At 37.1% G+C, this 19,864-nt stretch overlaps 1 protein-coding gene across 6 annotated transcripts in view; it reads left to right on the forward strand.

Annotated features, from left to right (window-relative positions):
* MIPOL1 (mirror-image polydactyly 1) overlaps positions 1 to 19,864 on the forward strand; it is a 323,322-nt gene that overhangs the window by 7,508 nt on the left and 295,950 nt on the right. The window contains exons 1-2 of one of the 6 annotated variants that reach the window (XM_032623177.1): positions 10,552 to 10,800; positions 11,580 to 11,668. The exons of 1 other annotated variant lie outside the window; for it this stretch is intronic. The gene's annotated coding sequence lies outside the window, so the exon portion shown is untranslated. 4 more of the 6 variants (XM_032623176.1, XM_032623183.1, XM_032623182.1 and 1 more) reach the window with 4 other exon arrangements.

A 19,864-nucleotide genomic window follows, 5' to 3' on the forward strand; every position in this document is an offset into this window, starting at 1 on the left:
CATGAAATCCAAAAGCTGAATAGTCTATTCTTTTCCCACTGAATGGCCCTGGGACTCTTGTCGAAGATCAATTGGCCACAGATACTTGAGTTTCTTTCTGGGCTCTCTCGTTGATCAATATGTCTATCCTTATGCCTGTACCTCACTATTTTGTTTAATATAGCTTTGAAAACTTTGTAATCAGAACATGTAAGTTTTCCAGCTTTTCTTTTTCAATATTGTCTTGACTATTTGGGGGCCCTTGCAATTCCGTATGAACTTGAGGATCAGCTTGTTGATTTATGCAAGAAAGGCCACTGGAATTTTGATAGGGATTGGACTGAAGCTGCAGGTCACTTTGCACAGTAGTACCATCTTAACAATATTAACAATATTAAGTCTTCTAATCTATGAATATGGACTGCCTTTCCATTTAATTATCTTTAATTTCTTTCAACTTGCTTTGTAGTTTTTAGTACACTTCCTTGGTTAAATTTATTACTAGGTATTTTATTACTTTGGATGCTGTAGTAAGTGAATTTTTTAAAATTTCCTTTTGGATAATTCATTGCTGGTATATGGAAACACAACTGATTTTTGTATATTGATCTTGTAACCTGTAACTCTGCTGAATTCATGTATTAATTTTTTTGTGGATTCTTTGTGATTTTTTCCTACATAGAATCATTTCCTTTGCAAATAGGGATAGTTTTACTTTTCTTCCAGTTTGGAGGCCTTTTATTTCTTTCTTGAATAATTGCTCTCTCTAGGACTTCCAGTACAATGCTGAATAGCAGTGATGAAATTAGGTGTTCTTGTCTTGTTCCTGACATTAAACATGATGTTACCTGTGGATCTTTCATAAATGCTTTTTATCATATTAAGGAAGTTTCCTTCTATTCCTATTTTGCTCAGTGTTTTAACATGAAAGGAGGTTGAATTTTGTCAAATGCTTTTTCTACATCTATTGAGATAATCAGGTAGGTATTTTTCCTTTGTTACATTAATATGATGTACTACATGGATTGATTCTATTATGTCAAAACACCTTTTTTTTTTTTTTTTTTTTTTTTTTGCGGTACGCGGGTCTCTCACCGCTGCGGCCTCTCCCATTGCGGAGCACAGGCTCCGGACGCGCAGGCTCAGCGGCCAGGGCTCACGGACCCAGCCGCTCCGCGGCATGTGGAATCTTCCCAGACCGGGGCACGAACCCGTGTCCCCTGCATCGGCAGGCGGACTCTCAACCACTGCGCCACCAGGGAAGCCCCTCAAAACACCTTTTTATTCCTCAAAAGTGAGATAAATCTCACTTGTTCATGGAGTGTAATCCTTTTAATGTGCTTTTGAATTTGGTTTGCTAGTATATTTGCATTGTAAGGGATATTGGTCTGTAGTTTTCTTGTGGTATCTTTTTCTAGCTTTGGTAGCAGGGAAATGCTTGTCTCATAGAATGTATTAGGAAGTATTTCCTCCTGTTTTTTGAAAAAGTTTGAGGAGAATCAATGTTAATTCTTTAAATGTTTGGTAGAATTCATCTGTGAAGCCATCTGGTCTTGAACTTGTTTTTATTGGAATGGTTTTAATTACTGATTCAATCTCTTTACTTGTAGGTCTGTTGAGATTTTCTATTCTAGAGTAAGTTTGGGTAGTGTGTATTTTGAGGAATGTCTCCATTTCATCTAAATTATTTAATTTGTTGGCACACAACTGTACATAATATTCTCTTATAATTCTTTCAACTGCTGTAAGGCCAGTAGTAATGTCCCCACTTTCAGTTCTCATTTTAGTAACATCTTCTCTCTTTTTTCTTAGTCAATATAGCTAAAGTTTTGAAAATTTTAAAACATTTTTGAAGAACCAACTTTTGGTTTAGCTAATTTTATTTTTCCCCTATTCTCTATTTCATTCATCTCAGCTGTAATCTTATTTCTTTCCTTCTGCTGGTTGTTTTCTCCATTTTGTAATTCCTTAAAGTGTAAAAGTTAATCTATTGATTTGAGATGTCTTCTTTTTTAATATAGTCATCTACAGCTATGAATTTCTCTCTGAGCACTGCTTTTGTTGCATCCCATAACCTTGGTATGTTGTGTTTTCATTTTCATGTTTCTCAAGTTATTGATATGGGTTGAATTGTGTCCTCTAAAAAAGATGAGTTGAAGTTCTAATCCCCAGTACCTCAGAATATGACCTATTTGGAAATAGGGTATTTACAGAGTAATCAAATTAAAATGAGGTCATTCGGGTGACCCTAGTCCAATATGATGTATCCTTATAAAAAGGGGAAATTTAGACACAGGCGGACATGCACAGAGGGAAGACTATGTGAAGAGACATGGAAAATGCCACTTAATTACAGCTGTCTGTAGTATGTTTTGAATTCAGGAAGTGTGAGGCCTCCACTTTGTTCTTCTTTCTCAAGATTGCTTCAGCTATTCAGAGGGTTTTGTGGCTCCATATGAATTTTAAGATTTTTTTCTACTTCTGTACAAAATGCCATTGAGATTCTGATAGGGATTGCACTGAATCTGTAGATCACTTTGGGTAGTATGGACATTTTAAAAATATTGTCTTCCAATTTACAAGCATGAATGTCTTTCCATTTATTTGTACCTTCTTTGATTTCTTTTAAAAATGTTTTATAGTTTTCAGTGTACAAGTCTTTCACTTCCTTACCTAAGTTTATTGCTAATTATTTTATTCTTTTTCATGCTATAGTAAGTGCAATCATTTTCTTAATTTCCTTTTCAGGTTGGTCATTGTTAGTGTATAGAAACATAACTGATTTCTGTGCATTGATTTTTATATCCTAAAACCTTGCTGAAATTGTTTATTAGCTGTAGTAACTTCATTGTGGAACCTTTAGGATTTTCAAAGTATAAAATAATATCATCTGCAAAGAGCGCTAATTTTACTTCTTTATTTCCAATTTGGATGTCTTTTATTAGTTTTTCTTGCCTGATTGATCTGACTAGGAATCCCTGTTTTATGTTGAATAGTAATGGTGAGAGTGGGCATCCTTGCCTTGTTCCTGATATTAGGGGAAAAGCTTTCAGACTTTCACCACTGAGCATGATGTTTGTTATAGGCTTTTTATTATGTTGAGATAGCTTCCTTCTATTCTTAGTTTTGTTGAGTCTTTTTTTTTTTTAAATACTAATTAATTAATTTTGGCTGTGCTGGGTCTTAGTTGTGGCATGCGGGATCTTCGTTACAGCATGTGGGATCTTTAGTTGAGGCATGTGGACTTCTTAGTGGCAGCATGCAGGCTTCTTTTTTGGGGCATGTGGGCTTCTTAGTTGCGGCATGCAGACTCTTAGTTGTGGCATGCATGTGGGATCTAGTTCCCTGACCAGAGATCAAACCTGGGCCCCCTGCATTGGGAGCATGGAGTTTTACCCTCTGGAACACGAGGAAAGTCCCTGTTTCATGAAAGAGTGTTGAGTTCTGTCAAATTCTTTCTGTTTCAATTGAGATGGTTTTTGTCCTTTGTTTTGTTAATGTAGTATATTATATTGATTGATTTCTGTATGTTGAAAAATCCTTGCATTCCAGGTAAAAATACCACTTGGTGATGGTAGATAATCATTTTAATGTGCTGTTGGATTCAATTTGGGAGTATTCTGTTGAGGATTTTTTCATCATTGTTCATCAGGGATGTTGGTCTGTAGTTTTCTCTTTTTGTGTCTTTGTCTGGTTTTGGTATCAAAGTATGCTGGCATCATAGGATGAGTTTGAAAGTGTGCTTTCCTCTTCAATTCTTTGGAAGTCTGAGGAGGATTGGTGTTAATTCTTAAATGTTTAGTAGAATTCGCCAGTGAAGCCATCTGGTCCAGAACTTTTCTTTGTTGGGAGGTTTTTGATTACTGCTTCAATCTTCTTACTAGTTATAGGTCTGTTCAGATTTTTTTATTTCTTCATAATTCAATCTGGGTAAGTTGTGTGTTTCTAGGAATTTGTCAACTTCTTCTAGGTTATACATTTTGTTGGCAAATAATCGTTTCTGGTTGTCTCTTGTGGTCCTTTTAAATTCTGTGACATCAATGATAATGTCTCCTATTTCATTTCTAATTTAATTATGAGTCTTTTTTTTTCTTAGCCTACATAAGGGCTTATCAATTTTGTTGACCTTTAAAAAAATCAACTTTGGCTTTGTTGATTTTTTAAATTGTTTTTCTATTCTATTTTATTTATCTCTGCCCTAATCTTTATTATTTCTGCCCTTCTTTCAATTTTGGGTTTCCTTTGGTCTCCTTTTCCTAGTTCCTTGAGGTCTAAAGTTAGGTTGTTGACTTGAGATCTTTTTTTTTTGATGTAAGCATTTACTACTATAAACCTCCCAATTAGTATTCCTTTTGCTTCATCCTCTAGTTTTGGTATGTTGTAGTTTTATTTTCATTTGTCTACAGATAGTTGCTAAATTCTCTTGTGATTTCTTCTTTGACCTATTGGTTATTTAATAGTGAGTTATTTAATTTCCATATATTTGTGGACTTTTCTGTTTTCCTTGTTGTTGATTTCTAGTTTCATTTCACTGTGATTGGAGAAGGTACTTTATATTATTTCAAACTTCTTAAATTTGTTAAGACTTGTTTTCTGGCCTAACATATGTTGGTAATGTTCCATGTGTGCTTAAGAATGTGTATTCTGCTATTGCTGGGTGTAGTGTTGTTTATATGTCTGTTAGGTTGAACTGGTCTATAGTGTTGTTCAAGTTTTCTGTTTCCTTATTTGATCTTCTGTTTTGCTGTTCTACCTCTAATTGCAAGTTGGGTATTAAAGTCTCCTATTATTATATTGTAATCTATTTCTCCCTTCACTTCTGTCAATGTTTGCTTCATATATTTAGAAATTCTAATGTTAGGTGCATGTATATTTATAAATTGTAACATCTTGCTGGTGAATTGACACTTTTATCATTATATAATGTCCATCTTTGTCTCTTGTGACAATTTCTATCTTAAAGTCTATTTTACCTGGGACTTCCCTGATGGCACAGTGGTTAAGAATCTGCCTGCCAATGCAGGGGACATGGGTTCAAGCCCTGGTCCCGGAAGGTCCCACATGCCATGGAGCAACTAAGCCCATGTGCAACAACTACTGAGCCTGCGCTCTAAAGCCCGCGAGCCACAACTACTGAAGCCCGTGTGCCTAGAGCCCGTGCTCTACAACAAGAGAAGCCACCGCAATGAGAAGCCCACACACCACAATAAAGAGTAGCCCCTGCTTGCCACAACTAGAGAAAGCCCATGTGCAGCACGAAGACCCAACACAGCCAAAAATTTTATAAATAAAAATAAAAATAAATAAAAAGTCTACTTTATCTGATTCAAGTATGGCCATTCCTGCTCTCTGCAAGTTCTGATTGTATGGAATATCTTTTTTCTTCCTTTCACTTTTAACCTGTGTTTCCTTAGATCTAAAGGGAGTCTCTTGTAGGCAACACATAGTTGATCTTGTTTCCTCATCCATTTAGCCAATGTACATATTTGAATTGGGGAGTTTAATACATTTACATTTAAAGTAATTACTAATAGGGAAGGACTTCCTATTGTCGTTTCCTTTTTTTTTTTTAAAGATTTAATTTAATTTTTATTTTTATGGCTGCATTGGGTCTTTGTTGCTTCATGCGGGCTTTCTCTAGTTGTGGTGAGTGGGGGCTACTCTTCCTTGTGGTGCGCGGGCTTCTCATTACAGTGGCTTCTCTTGTTGTGGAGTACGGGCTCTAGGCACGTGGGCTTCAGTAGTTGCAACACATGGGCTCAATAGTTGTGGCTCATGGGCTCTAGAGAGCAGGCTACGTAGTTGTGACGCATGGGCTTAGTTGCTCCACAGCATGGGGGATCTTTCTGGACCCATGTCCCCTGCATTAGCAGGTGGATTCTTATCCACTGTGCCACCAGGGAAGTTCCACCATTTTCTTAATTGCTTTCTGTATGTCTTGTGGTTTTTTTCCTATCCCTTTGTTTATTCTTGTCATTTTTAAATGTCTCATTGATTTTTTTTATAGTGACATGTTTTGATTCCCTTCTCTTTCCCCATTATGCATATTCTATGTATTTTCCTTGTGGTTACCATTGCAATTACCTATAACATCTTAAAGTTGTAACAATCTACTTTAACCTGATAAAAAATTAATTTCCATTGCATATAAAAACTATTCCTTTACATCTCTGTCCCACCCTTTATGTTGACACACACAAAAGAAGATGACTTCTTTTTATGTTGCATATCCATTAACACAGATCTGTAATTACTTCTCAAGCTTTCATGTTTTAAATTCTATACCACATTTAAAAGTGATTGATGCATCTACATTACAATACTGTAGGATTCTATATTTGTCTATAAATTTACCTTTACCAGGGAGTTTTATATTTTCATACGGTTTTGTGTTGCTTATCATTCTTTCACTTCAACTTGAATGGTTTCCGTCAGCATTTCTTGTAGGGCAGGACTAGTGGTGATGAACTCCTTTAGATTTTATCTGGGAAAGTCTTTTTCTCCTCTGTTATTCAAAGACATTTTTGCAGAATATAGTATTCTTGATTGGCAGGTTTTTTTTTTTCCTTCAGCACTTTGAATTCATCATTCCACTCCCTTCTAGCCTGAAAAGTTTCAGCTTATAAATCTGCTTATAATCTAATAGAAGCTCTTTTGTACAGGACAAGTTGTTTTTCTCTTGCCATTTTCAAGATTCACTCTTTGTCTCTGATTTTTGATAATTTGATTATAATGTATCTCAGTGAAGGTCTTTACATTTATCTAGTTGGAGTTTTTGAGCCTCCTGAATTTGTATGTGCATTTCTCTCAGATTTGGTGAGTCTGCAGTCATTATTTCTTCAAATAGGCTCTCTGTCCTTTTTATTCTCCTTCTGGGACTCTCATTATGCTTATGTTATTCTACATGATGGTGTCCCACAAGTCCCTTAGCCTCTCTTCATTTCTCTTCATTCTTTTTTCTTCTTGTTCCTCTGCCTAAGTGATTTTGAAAGTCCTGTATTCGATTTCACTGATTCTTTCTCTCTCTGGTGAAGAAATCAGTTTCATAATTTGTGTCCTCTCCATAGTTTCTACCTCTTTGTTAATGTTCTCATTTGTTAATGTATTGCTTTCCTGACTTCATCAGTTATTGATCTGTGCTCTCTTTTAATTCACTGAGCATCCATATGATGGTTATTCTGAATTCTTTGGTAACTCATATATCTCCATTTCTTTAGGGTAGGTATCAAATTTAATTTATTTCTTTCAATGGGTCATGTTTCCCTGTTTCTTTATATGGCTTGTCATCCTCTGTTGGGACTTTAGCATTTGAAAAATCAGCCACCTCTCCAGTTTTTGTGGTCTGGTTTCATACAGGGAGGACTTTCTACAATCAATCCAGCTAGAGATCCTGGAGACCTCTTAAAGCCTTATCTGGAGATGTGACCACTTTGGGCTTGTGCATGTAATCTAATAATTGAAGAGGTTTGCCAGTTTCTACTCAGGATCTCCCTCTGGCATCTGTCTGCAATACTGTGGCCTCTGTGGTGCAGTAGTAAGCTGTAGTACTGGACTTCCACCTAGCTTCTGTCTATAGTATGGTGGACTCTGGGGCACATTGATTGCTTTTGTTCTCATCAGCCCCAAACTGGCCACCCATTCCTGTCAATACTTAGATTCAGGCAAGATAGAAACCAGTCACTCAGGCACTTTCTAGAAAATTTAGATCACTGGACATGTGTTCTACTCCTTTCTCTCCTCAGTGAGAAGATGGGAGTTGAGGGTTTCCTCCCAATCATGTTATATTGGGGGTGGAACACTTGCAAGTGAGTGCCACAAGATTTCCCACTAGGCATTGATGCAGTTGGTTTCACACTAACCTTGGATGCAGGACCCACTTTACTGGTTTCTGGATTTCTCACGAAGACAATTGGCCCATGTATTATTGTTAAGTTTGTGTTTCCATGGGAGAAGGAGGGTATGGAGTTGCATATTCTGCCATCTTCTTAATGTCATTCTTGATTTGAATCCCTTTAAATGAATTTGTATTTATGATATAGATTATGGTCTGTCTTGGAATATTTTATGCAGACCTGAAAAGAAAGTGTATCCTGCTGTTAACAGGTGTTCTATAAATGTCAGTTAGATAAGTTGGTTAATAGAGTTGTGGTTGATAGTGTTTTTCAAGTCTTATATATACTTACTGATTTTCTGTCTGCTTGTTCTATCAATTTTTGAGAGATGAGTGTGAAATCTGACTATAATTTTATATTAATTGTGAATTTCTCTCTGTGGTGCTAGCACATTTTGCTTTATGTATTTTAAAGTTCTGTTATTAGGTACATAAGAAAGGGAATGGTGGAAGATAAATAGATACTGAGATCAGGAGAGGATTAAGCTCAGAACTGCAAATTAAAACAAGATACCCTTTACAATAAAAATCTATCTATCTATCTATCTATCTAACTAATCTTATAGTTTCTGTTTCTCTAGAGAACCCTAATACACATTACATTCTCAGCTACTTGTGTGCATAGTTTTTATTCATTATTTCATTTCCACAACTGATTGGTGGTGGCTGGCACATTGTGGGAGGCTGATGATATTTGTGAACTTGATGGTATTCATGATCTGACATTCTTTTGCTCTCTGTAATGAAAAAGAGGTTCATTTTCTTTACCCTCTCATACTTATCCAACTTATAGGAGGGATAAGGACATAGACAACATCTTTGATAATTAGCTTGAGAAGAGAAGCTCTAATTAGTGCCTTTCATTCCTTGTAGACTGGCAACTGTTAGCATATAGAGAATGAAAAATGTACATGTGAGTGATGGTGGTGGTGGAAGGCGGTTGAGAAAAAATTAGCTCTTTTGGTATGAAAAGTTCAGGAAAAGAACATTAAGGAGTAACCTCAGGTAAGTTGGAGGAAGGACTAAGGAGAAAAGGCATAATGTTTGCACTCACTGAATAAAAACAATGGAAGAAAAAACATGTTACTAAAAGGAAAGAAAACATGGATTTTCTCCTTACCCTGGAGACTTCTGGCATCCAGATAATGAGTTTTAAAAAACTAGGGTTAATGAACCTTTACCTCCCCCAAAAAATGGTATATGCATGTTCTCTAAATTTAACCTATAAATTCATTATTTGACTTTTCTCAGTGTTGTGGTCACTATCCCCCCTTATTTCTTGTTATTCCCTAGCTAGAAAAAGCAACTTTCCCTCCTTTCTTTTACATAAATTTGAGTTGGCCTTAAACCTTTTCACAAATCATTTTTTCTGATTAGGGTACCCTTGCCATCTATTCTGACAAACTATATCACTCCTCTTCTGCCTCATATATTTTTATGGTACTTTTTGTCCATAAATATCTGATTCAGACCTTGATTGAAGTAAAGAAAAATGCATTTCAAATTTCAGACCTTGACTGAAGTAAAGAAAAATGCATTTCAAAGTAAAGAAAAATGCATTGTCCATAAATATCTGATTCAGACTTTGAAGTAAAGAAAAACGCATTTCTTTACTGAAGTAAAGAAAATGCATGAATCTAAAAACAAAAAACCTCTTCAGAGCACTGTGCATTCATTAAAATATAATAACCAAGAGTTTGTGAATATTATAACCTATTTTCTTCCAACTAATTTACATCCAGTTTTTTCATGTTTTCTTTTTTTTTTCACTACTCTTTTTACTAAAGTGTAAGTTCCTTTCATTAACTTTAACCAGTAACTTGGGAAACTGTCAACACTTCATATTATGCCTGTTCTTCGGGGATGTGTAAGAAATCATCATAATTGCTTATTATGCAAACCCAGAGAGTCCCTGGCATATAGTATGTGCTCAATAACTATGTAGTGTTTTAAGGAGTTAACGTGACATTCGTAAAAGAAATACTGATCTGTAGTGCAAGAAAACCACATTTGAATTACTATCAGCTATAGTCCTTTCTTGTTTCAACAGGGAGGTACATGAATTGAGGACTTAATTTTTTAATTCTGGAAGGCTCAACATTTTGTCTTAAAGAATCCATATATTGAACGTTAAGTATCCATATCTCTTTCTTAAGTACTTAAATCAAAAGTTAACCATCTCCAAGTTTTAGTCTGAAGCATTCTTTGTCTAGGAGCTAGGTATTGCTTTTTGCTCATCCAACTGGAGTCCAACTGCGGCCTTTTTCATTCAACCATCCCTTCCCAGCACGGCCCTCTTCTCTCCCTGGGGTCCCATCCCCACAGTCCCTCTCACCCCAAAACACACACAAAACCGGAAACCACAATTCCGCCTGCTCCTGTGGAGACTCGACAACGCTCAAGTTAAGGCCACATGACACGTTTTTAAGCACGCCGTTTCCCTCCTCTAACCACATTAGGTTTTGTCTAGAGAATATTTTACTCTCACAGAATGCGTCCGTCGTCTCAGACCTGACAACCGTAGCGCCCTGCGGAGCAGCCGAGGGGAGACTACTAACACCGCCTTCCTACTTCCTGAAACTCCAGCGAAGACTTCCCAAGCTCGCTCAGTTGCCCAGAGGCCCCGCCCCGCCCCACGTCCCTAGTGGTGCGGCACGCGCATGCCCGGTGCGCGCCGCCTGCCCCCGCCCGGCGCCTGCTCCAGCTTTTGCTCCCCTTGGGCCCCCTCGCGCGGCTGGCGGCTGGCTCCTTCCCCGGTCGCAGCCCGTGGGGACGTTCGCAGGCGAGCGCACCTTCCCGCACGGGAGAGCCCCGGCTGGGAGGATCCGAGTGAGCGTCGATTGGTTGACGTGGTGCCTGCGCGTCGGGCCTGAGAAAGTCTGGGCGAGCGCGCAGAGTCGGCTCCTGTGGCGGTGCGGGGCGCATCTCAGGTAAACGGGCAGGGTGGGAGGTTTGGGCGACCGGAGAAAAGGAGTGGGTTGAGGCCAGACCTGGAATTTCCGGCCGTAGCCCCCTTGGAGAAGGGGCCGCGCAGAAACTGCACCCGGTGAAGGTTGGCCCCGTGCGGCCGGGAGTGATGGGGCTCCCTCGAAGGTCAGCATCGTGGGGTCCTCCGGTCTTCTTTCTGGGCATGATTTCGGCATCATCCCCTGTTTCCTGTTACAAGAGTTCTGCAGCTGAGCATATATTCAAGGGTGTAGGTTTTTGTTTGTTTGCTTTTCCCTTAAGAGGCAGTGAATTGGAGGGTTCAGGTCCTGGCTCAAGCTATGATTGACTCTGCCCTTGAGAGTCACTCATTCGCTTTGTATTTCAGGTCTCACACTTGTAAGTTTTGGCAAAGAATGTGTGCTTCTTTAGGCACGCTGAGCCATGCTGTACAAAGGTACTGTTAGAATTTTGGGGGGTTCACAATGTCTCTGGGCCCACATTTCGCTGACTGGAAGGTGACACCACCCGACAGTCATTTGTGAAGTACTTTAAGCTCAGTGGATGAAAGGAACTGGATAAGCGCAAGATAACAGCGTTATTAGACAAGGATGTCGTAGAAAGAAAAAACTTTCCACAAGAACAGGCTTTTTGAAAAGCTCCTTTGAACATTTTATGCAGATTAAATCACAGTGGCAGTAGACAAAGGTGAGCCAAAACAAAGGGCCAAACAAAACAACATTTTAAGGAGGTTTTTCTTTTTTTTTTTTTCTTCCTTCCCCAGATAACTTTCACGATAACAAGTTACTGGCTCTTCAAAGTTTCTCCTTGGGATCTAGTGTGGAACTAACCTAAAATGACAGTTACATAAACGTGGGTATCCTGTGCAATAGTATACCAAGAGAATTAATTAAAACAAAGCTCCTTTCTATATAAGGTAACAGGAATTAAGATATCTCATTGGGGAGAGGTATGATGGCAAATCTGAAAAGTGAACGAGAGATGTACACAATTTTCCTTCAAAGGCATAGAGTTTGTAGGTATGTTTCTAGTGTGTTAATTATTAAAGCATAATAGACACACAGAAAAGTGCATGAATCATAAGTGTACAGCTCATTGAATTTTCACAAAGTGTGCATATCCAAGAAAAAACATTACTTGCATCCTAGAAGCCTCACTTTGTGTCTCCTTTCCAAAGGTAACCATTATCTCAATTTCTGACATCATCAATGAATTTACTTATTATTGACTTTATATAAATAGTATTCCTTTATAGTCCTTTGTGTCTCACTTTTGCTCAATATTATATTGATGAGATTTATACAAGTTATGTAGCAGTATTCCATCCATTTTTGGGGTATTACCAGTAGGGCTGCTATGAACATTTTTTGTAAGTACTTTGGTGAACATATGTATACATTTCTGTTGGATGTATACCTACTGGTGAAATGCCTATATTATAGGATACGCAAATATGTATTTCTGGTATACACTACGAAAAAGTTGTTCAAATTAGTTGTCAGTTAACACTCCTGTTATCAGTATTTGAGAATTTTGGCTCCTGCACATGGTTGAAACATTTAGCATTGTCCTTTTCATTTTACCCATTCTGGTGGGTAGTGATATCACATTGGGGTTTTTCCCTAATTCCCATAATGACTAATGATATTTAACACCTCTTCATATGTCTACGTATTGGCCATTTGGATATCTCCATTGGCAGAGGTTATCAAATTTTCTGTAAAGGACTGGGTAGTTAATATAGGCAGTCTTGCTTTGAAGAGTTTCAGTTAAAGCAGTCCTAGCTAGGACTGCCTGTATTTTAGGCTTTGCAGGCCATATACAGTCTCTGTTGTATTTTCTTTCTTCCTTCTTTCCTTTTTTTTGCCTTCCTGTTTGCTTGCTTCCCTGCCTACCTTCCCTTCTTTCCTCCCTCCCTCCCTCCCTCCCTTTCTGTTTTCTTTAACTTCCTTCCTTCCTTCCTTCATTTCATCCTTTGCTAACCACTACTATGTTGAAAAATAACTGTTCATAAATGACCATTTGATCTTCTGCTCATTGTTGGTGACATCATTAGATGGGGCTATATTGGAAAAGTATAAATACATAATAGTATTAAGTAATGTGTTCTGTAGTGTCTTGGTGTTAAATTTCAAATCTCTAAACATACTTCCTTTGCTTTTTATCAGTTTTACCTTGAGAATAATTAGAGACCTATTTGAGACTTCTCTAAATTGTTCTATTGCTCCTACTATCTCCCATCCCTTTAAAGCTGACAAACAAAAAAGAGGTTAAGAAGCAAGAAAAGAAAGGAAATACAACCCTTTGTTGATTTGCATAAAAGACTAAGAAAGAGATGAATATGCAGGCAGTTGTCGACACTGAGTAAAAGTATAAAAAAGCATACCTACTTTTTGCAATACTTTGAGTTGGATATTGTCTTTTGAGCGGTTCCATCATGAGATGGCTTGATTGAAATTTATATCTACCCTATTGAGTATGCTCATAATGTAGAAAGTAACAGTCAGTGGCTTGGGCCATGAAACTCAACTGTGGCACCCCTGCCCAAGTTGGAGATACTCTCTTCCTTAAATGCCCCATTGGGCTGTCCAGTTCATCTTCTCTTACTTTTGGTCCCCTGCCTTTCACTCAGCACCAAAAGTACCAAAAAAAAATTTGAAAATATGTTAACATTTTTAGCTAACACTTTCTTTTTTTTAGATGGCTTATAGAAGTGAATTTAGGTATATACTTAGATATATGCTAATACTAATGAGAGACTTGGGGCAGTCTCCATAAATGTGATGTTTTCTTTAAGATGGATGATCTTGCTTGATTGTTATGCAGACACAGATTTAAGATAACCACTGGGCCCCAGTTTCCACCACCAGCCCACTAGGGTCCTTAAGCCTTTCTTATATAGAAATTTTGGATCCAGTTGTGCATTGATTTATGTGTGCATATATACACACACATATTTTGACTAATACAAATGCCTTTCTGCTTTATAATTGCCACACACAACAGTTGTACTTATATGCAGTGTTTTCACTGCACTATTTGCACCAGAGTTTGAGTCATTACAAATTATTATGGCTGGTAAAGGGTTTATACTGGTGGAGGGGATTCTCCGACAAGTGAAAACCGCCTCCCACCCCCACCTGATATAGGAGCAAATAGGTTTTTTATGTAGTAGAAATGTGTAATGATACTAGATCCTGATTGATGCTTCTGTGTTCATCAGGATATATCTGTCAGTTCAGTTGTTGTCATTAGCTTCCTCGAGTACCTGCTCCCATGGACGTTGCCTTCGTTGCGTGCATTGCCATTGTTGACCTCTGGGACTGTCCATATTCCAGGATTCCAGTGGGGACAAACCTTGCCCTTTCTGGTTGCAGTTTCTATTTTTAGATACTTCATTTAAGTTATACTTAATCTTGTTTACTTCGTTTAAGGTGAGACTATATTTCTCTGCTATGATCTATTATCTGTTGCTTTCATACTTTTTTTCCAGCAAATACCCTTATTACTAATATGTCCAGATACCTGGGACTGGGGATGGGCAGAGTATAGTTCAGTTTCATCTCACATGCCACCTACAGAGATAGCTTTATGGTTTGATGAGAGAAAAAGATATCTTGCACAACATTATCCAATTCTGGCTGCTCTTGTTAGTACTATTATTCTCTCTTCCTTTTGAATTTATTGGATTTTGAGACTGTTATAAAGAAAGGATAGTGTTGTTTTAGGGCATTAATTGCAAAAGGTATACGTTACAGTGCAAAGAGCACTGAGCATAAAAGAATGAGGGTGGTTTACTACCTGTCTGTGTTAACCCTTCCTGCAAGTCAGCTCTCTTTTGTAAAGTGAGGCATTTTGACCAAGTATTTCTAATCCTGGGTAATCCTTTCCAAAAGACACAGTAGAGAAATACAGGATTTAGAATTTAAGTAACGCCTGAGGTCATTTAGGCTGCCCTCTCAGTTTTTTCCAGTGAAAATATTAAGGCCTTGAGAGATTGTGTATAGTCCCATAGTTACTAGAATCTAGTTATAACTTTTTATTCCAGTTGCTTTTTCCATTATGCTGCTTATGATAGGCGGCCTTCTAAGATAACCCTGTATCTGTGTAGTCATAGTCTTGTGTAATCCCTTTCCCTTGACTGCAGACTAGACCTTGTATTAGAATATGGCGAAAGTGGTGGGATATCACTTATGAGATTAGATTATAAAAGACTATAATTTCCTTTTTTCTGGCGCACTCTTGTTGCTCACTTTGATGAAGCCACCTGCCATATCATGAGTTGACCTATAGATAGCCTCACCCATCAAGGAATTGAGGGGAGCCTTTGGCCAGTAGCCTGTGCAGACCAACACCCCCCTAGGAACTGAATCCTGCCAACAACCACTGACAGAAGTTGGGAGATAGTGTCCCAGTTAAGCTTTGAGATGACTGTCGCCCTGGCTGTCACTGTGGCCGCAACCTTGTGAGAGACTCTGAACTGAGAACCTAACTGAGCAACACCCAATTCCTCAGAAACTATGAGATAACAAATGTGCATTGTTTTAAGCTGCTAAGTTTTGGGGTGGTTTATTAGGTAGCAATAGCTAACCAATAAAGTGCTCTTACTAATTTCAGAAAATATTTAGTAAAAGGAATAATTCTCCTTGACGTTTTTTATACACATAGCTTCAATATGTTTTTATCATCTTAAACATATTTGAGGATATTATTTTTACCGTTGTGCAGAGAAATATTAACCATTTAACTATTCTATGTTTGTTTTAACTTAATTTCTAGGTATTTGTTTTTCTCAAAAATGGCAACATAAAGAGAGATTACTTTGAAGGTTGCTTTGGTTTGGCGTTTCATTAAATTGGGTAATCATGGGACAAACTTACCACAGAACTGCTTTTGGCAATTGGTACGAGCACCTCTGATTCAGATATTGTCTGTATTGAAGGTCTTTTTAATTTCGATTTTATACTGCTTGGGATGTAGATAGCCAGGTAGTCTGCTCTTATTTATCTGGAGTTTTGCATTAGGATGATTTGAGTATGTATACATATTATTTTGAGAATTGCCTTTAGTATCCCTTGATTTATAAGTTTTGGAAGCTACTAGAGTACAACAGGGATGATTTTACTGGAACCCTTGATCCTGAATCTTGTTTTATTTTTCTGTTGGAGCTTACCAGCTTCTCATCTTCATAGTTTTATCTTGAGGTTTTTGCTACTGTGGAACAAGTTTTGAAAAACTGAAAAAAAAAAAATAAATGAGTATATAAATAAATAATATAGATCAGTTAACTTTTAAATATCTTTATTGTGAAATTCAATACATGTAAAAAAGAAGTATATAAATATATGTGGACAGTTCAATGAATAAATAAAAAGTTAATACCCATGTAACTACCATCAGATATTTTCAATTGAATAATCGTTGAAATGAGCTTTGTATCTGGCTTTTTAAAAAATGTTGTATGAGTATGACTCTGTGTGTGTGTGATGTAACTTCTGCAATTGATGGGTACAGTGCTTTATATGTGACTAGTAGGTGAAGTTTGTTAATGCTGTTGTTAAAATCTTCTCTTTCCTTACTGATTTGTGTGTGTGTGTGTGTATGTGTGTATGTGTGTATACATGCGCACACCTGTGCTTGATTGTCAGTTACTGACAATTTACTATGTGTTAAATCTAGCTGTGTAATTTTGGATTCTACTTCTCCCTAGGAGTTTTCTGTCAATTTTTGACTTATTTATTTTGAAGTCATGTTATTAGAAGCATAGTGAACTTTCTAATTAGTCTGTCTTCCTATGAATTGAACCTTTGTTCCATGAAGAAGTGTTCCTTTTTAATCTGTAGTAATGCTGTTTGTTTTAATGTCTAATCTGATTTTTTAAAAACTATTTTGAAATAATTTTAGACTTCCTGAAAAGTTGCAAAAATAGTACAGATAGTTCCTGTAAACCTTTCACCCTGCTTCTAATGTTAACACAATGTATAATCATAGTACAATTATCAAAACCAAGAAATTAATACTGTTACAATACTAGTCGCTATACATTTTATCAATAGTTTTCCCGTTACAGTAGTGTTCTTTTTCTGTTCTAGGACTCAATCCAGATCCCACATTGTATTTCTCCAATCTGTGACCTCTTTCTGATTTTGGTATAGCTGTATCAGCCTTCTTTTGATTAATGAGTACATAGAATTGGATTTTTAAAAATCCAGTGGGACATCTTTATCTTAAAATTGGAGCATTTGGTAGTTGGATCATTTCATCCATCCATATTTTGTATTATTCCATTTTTTACCCTCTTTTATTTCAGAAATTATACATGCTTTGTAATTCTTTTAGTGGCTATTGTAGAAACTGTAGAATCCTGGAATGAATGCTTTCAGACCTTTCTTTATGCATTTCCTCATGTGTATATATGTATCCAAACACACGGTTTTGGTTTGCTTCCTTTTTTATTTTCTTAATATAACAGTGGTCATACTGTATTATTTTACAACTACCTCTTTTCACTTATTAAGAAAATAATAAATGCATAACCATTACACACTCTTTCAAGCAACATAAATAAATAAAAAGTTGACAGCAAAACATTGCCCCAAATTCTATCACCCCAACAAAAATAACCTTCATTAAAAACCAGGTGTACAGCATTCTATGTTTCTTTTCCTAAGAGTACTCAATTAAAAAAAATAAAAAAGCCTAGCCATAGGCACATGTTTGTGAAATTTCACAGCACCAAGAATAAAAATAAAAAAAGAAAGAAATCGGAAGATTTCCAGAGAGAAAACCTAAAAAGAAAAAAGAATTGACTATATCAGCGTCAGTCTTCTTGACCAGCACTATGGCTAGTTAACAATCAGTGAAGTATGGGAGTTATAACAAAGATGTTTTCACACCTGAAAAGCCTCAGAAGTTGTGCTCTAGCAAAATAAAGAAGTGAAAGAAAGACCTGGAGTGTAGGAAATAGTAAATTCAACCCAGGAAAACAGTGAAATGATGTCCTAGGAAGGACAGCTATATAGCAGGCCTAGAGAGCAGATGGTCCAGATTTGAGAGAAGCCTCCTCAGGAAGGAGGTTTCCAGGAAAGAGAGGATTAAGAGATCTTATATCCTCTGGGGCTGGAGTTTTCTCTGTGGAAGGTTTTTATATCTATGAATTCAATTTCTTTAATAGCTGTAGGGCTATTCTGGTTATCTATTCTTACTGAGTTAGTTTTGGTAGATTGTATCTTTCAAGGAGTTTGTCAAATTTATAGGTGTGAAGTTATTTGTAATATTCCCTTTTTATCTTTTTAATGTCTATGGGATTGTTTTAACATCCTCCTCTTCTTCCTGATATTGGGCAATATATGTCGTCTTTATTTTTATCTTGATCAGTCTGGCCAAGAGGGTATCAATTTCATTGCTCTTTTCAAAGAACCAGCTTTTGGTTTCATTGATTTTTCTATGTTGATTTCACATTTTCAGTTTCATTGATTTTTGCTCTTTACCATTTCTATCCTTCTGTTTACTCCGAGTTTAATTTTTTCTTAATTTTTCATTTTTTTAAAGGCGGAAGCTTAAGTACTAATGAGAGGCTGTCCTCCCCCTGCTTTATAAAAAATTTTTATGGGAGTACAGTTGACTTACAGTGTTGTATTAGTTTTAGGCGTACAACAAAGTAAATCAGTTATCCATATACATATATCCACTCTTTTTTTTTTTTTAGATTCTTTTCCCATATAGGCCATTACAGAGTATTGAATAGAGTTCCCTGTGCTATACAGCAGGTTCTTATTAGTTATCTATTTTATATATAGTAGTGTGTATATGTCAGTTCCAATCTCCGAGTTTATCCCTACCCCCACTTATCCCCCTGTAATCATAAGTTTGTTTTCTACATCCATGACTCTGCTTCTGTTTTGTAAATAAGTTCATTTGTACTTTTTAAAAAATATATTTATTTATTTGGCTGCACCAGGTCTTAGTTACAGCACGTGGGATCTTCGTCACTGCATGCAGGTTCTTCAGTTGTGACATGTGGGGTCTTTAGTTGCATGGCATGTGGGATCTTTTTAGTTGTGGCATGGGAACTCTTAGTTGTGGCACGTGGGATCTAGTTCCCTGCCCAGGGATTGAACCTGGGCCCCCTGCATTGGAAGTGTGGAGTCTTAGCCACTGGACCACCAGGGAAGTCCCTGTACCCTTCTTTTTTAGATTCCACATGTAAGCGATATCATATGATACTTGTCTTTCTGTGTCTGACTTACTTCACTTAGTATGATAATCTCTAGGTCCGTCCATGTTGCTGCAAATGACATTATTTTGTTCTTTTTTATGGCTGAGTAATATTCCATTGTATATACGTGCCACATCTTCTGTATCCATTCCTCTGTTAATGGATATTTAGGTTGCTTCCATGTCCTGGCTGTTGTAAATAGTGCTGCAGTGAACAGTGGGGTACATGCATCTTTTCGAATTATGGTTTTCTCCACGTATACGCCGAGGAGTGGGATTGCTGGGTCATATGATAGTTCTATTTTTAGTTTTTTAAGGAACCTACATACTGTTCTCCATAGTGGCTCCACCAGTTTACATTCCCACCAACATTTGCAAATGAAGCAACTGACAAGGGATTAATCTCCAAAATATACAAACAACTCATGCAGCTCAATATCAAAAAAACAAATAACCCAATCAGAAAATGGGCGGAAGATCTAAATAGACATTTCTCCACAGAAGACATATATATGACCAAAAAGCACATGAAAAGATGCTCAACATCACTAAGTATTAGAGAAATGCAAGTGGAAACTACAGTGAGGGATCACGTCACACTGGTCAGAATGGCCATCATCAAAAAATCTATAAACAATAAATGCTGAAGAGGATGTGGAGAGAAGGGAACCCTCCTCTCTTTTTTAATACATGTGTTTAATACTATAAATTCCTTCTAAGCACTGATCTAGCCATATCCCACAAATTTTCGTTATGTTGTGTTTCCATTTTTATACAGTTTGAAATATTTAAAAATTTCCCTTTACTCTTCCTTTTGAACCATGTGTTATT

This window comes from Phocoena sinus, chromosome 2, assembly GCF_008692025.1.
Source record: "Phocoena sinus isolate mPhoSin1 chromosome 2, mPhoSin1.pri, whole genome shotgun sequence".
Taxonomy (NCBI): Eukaryota; Metazoa; Chordata; class Mammalia; order Artiodactyla; family Phocoenidae; genus Phocoena; species Phocoena sinus.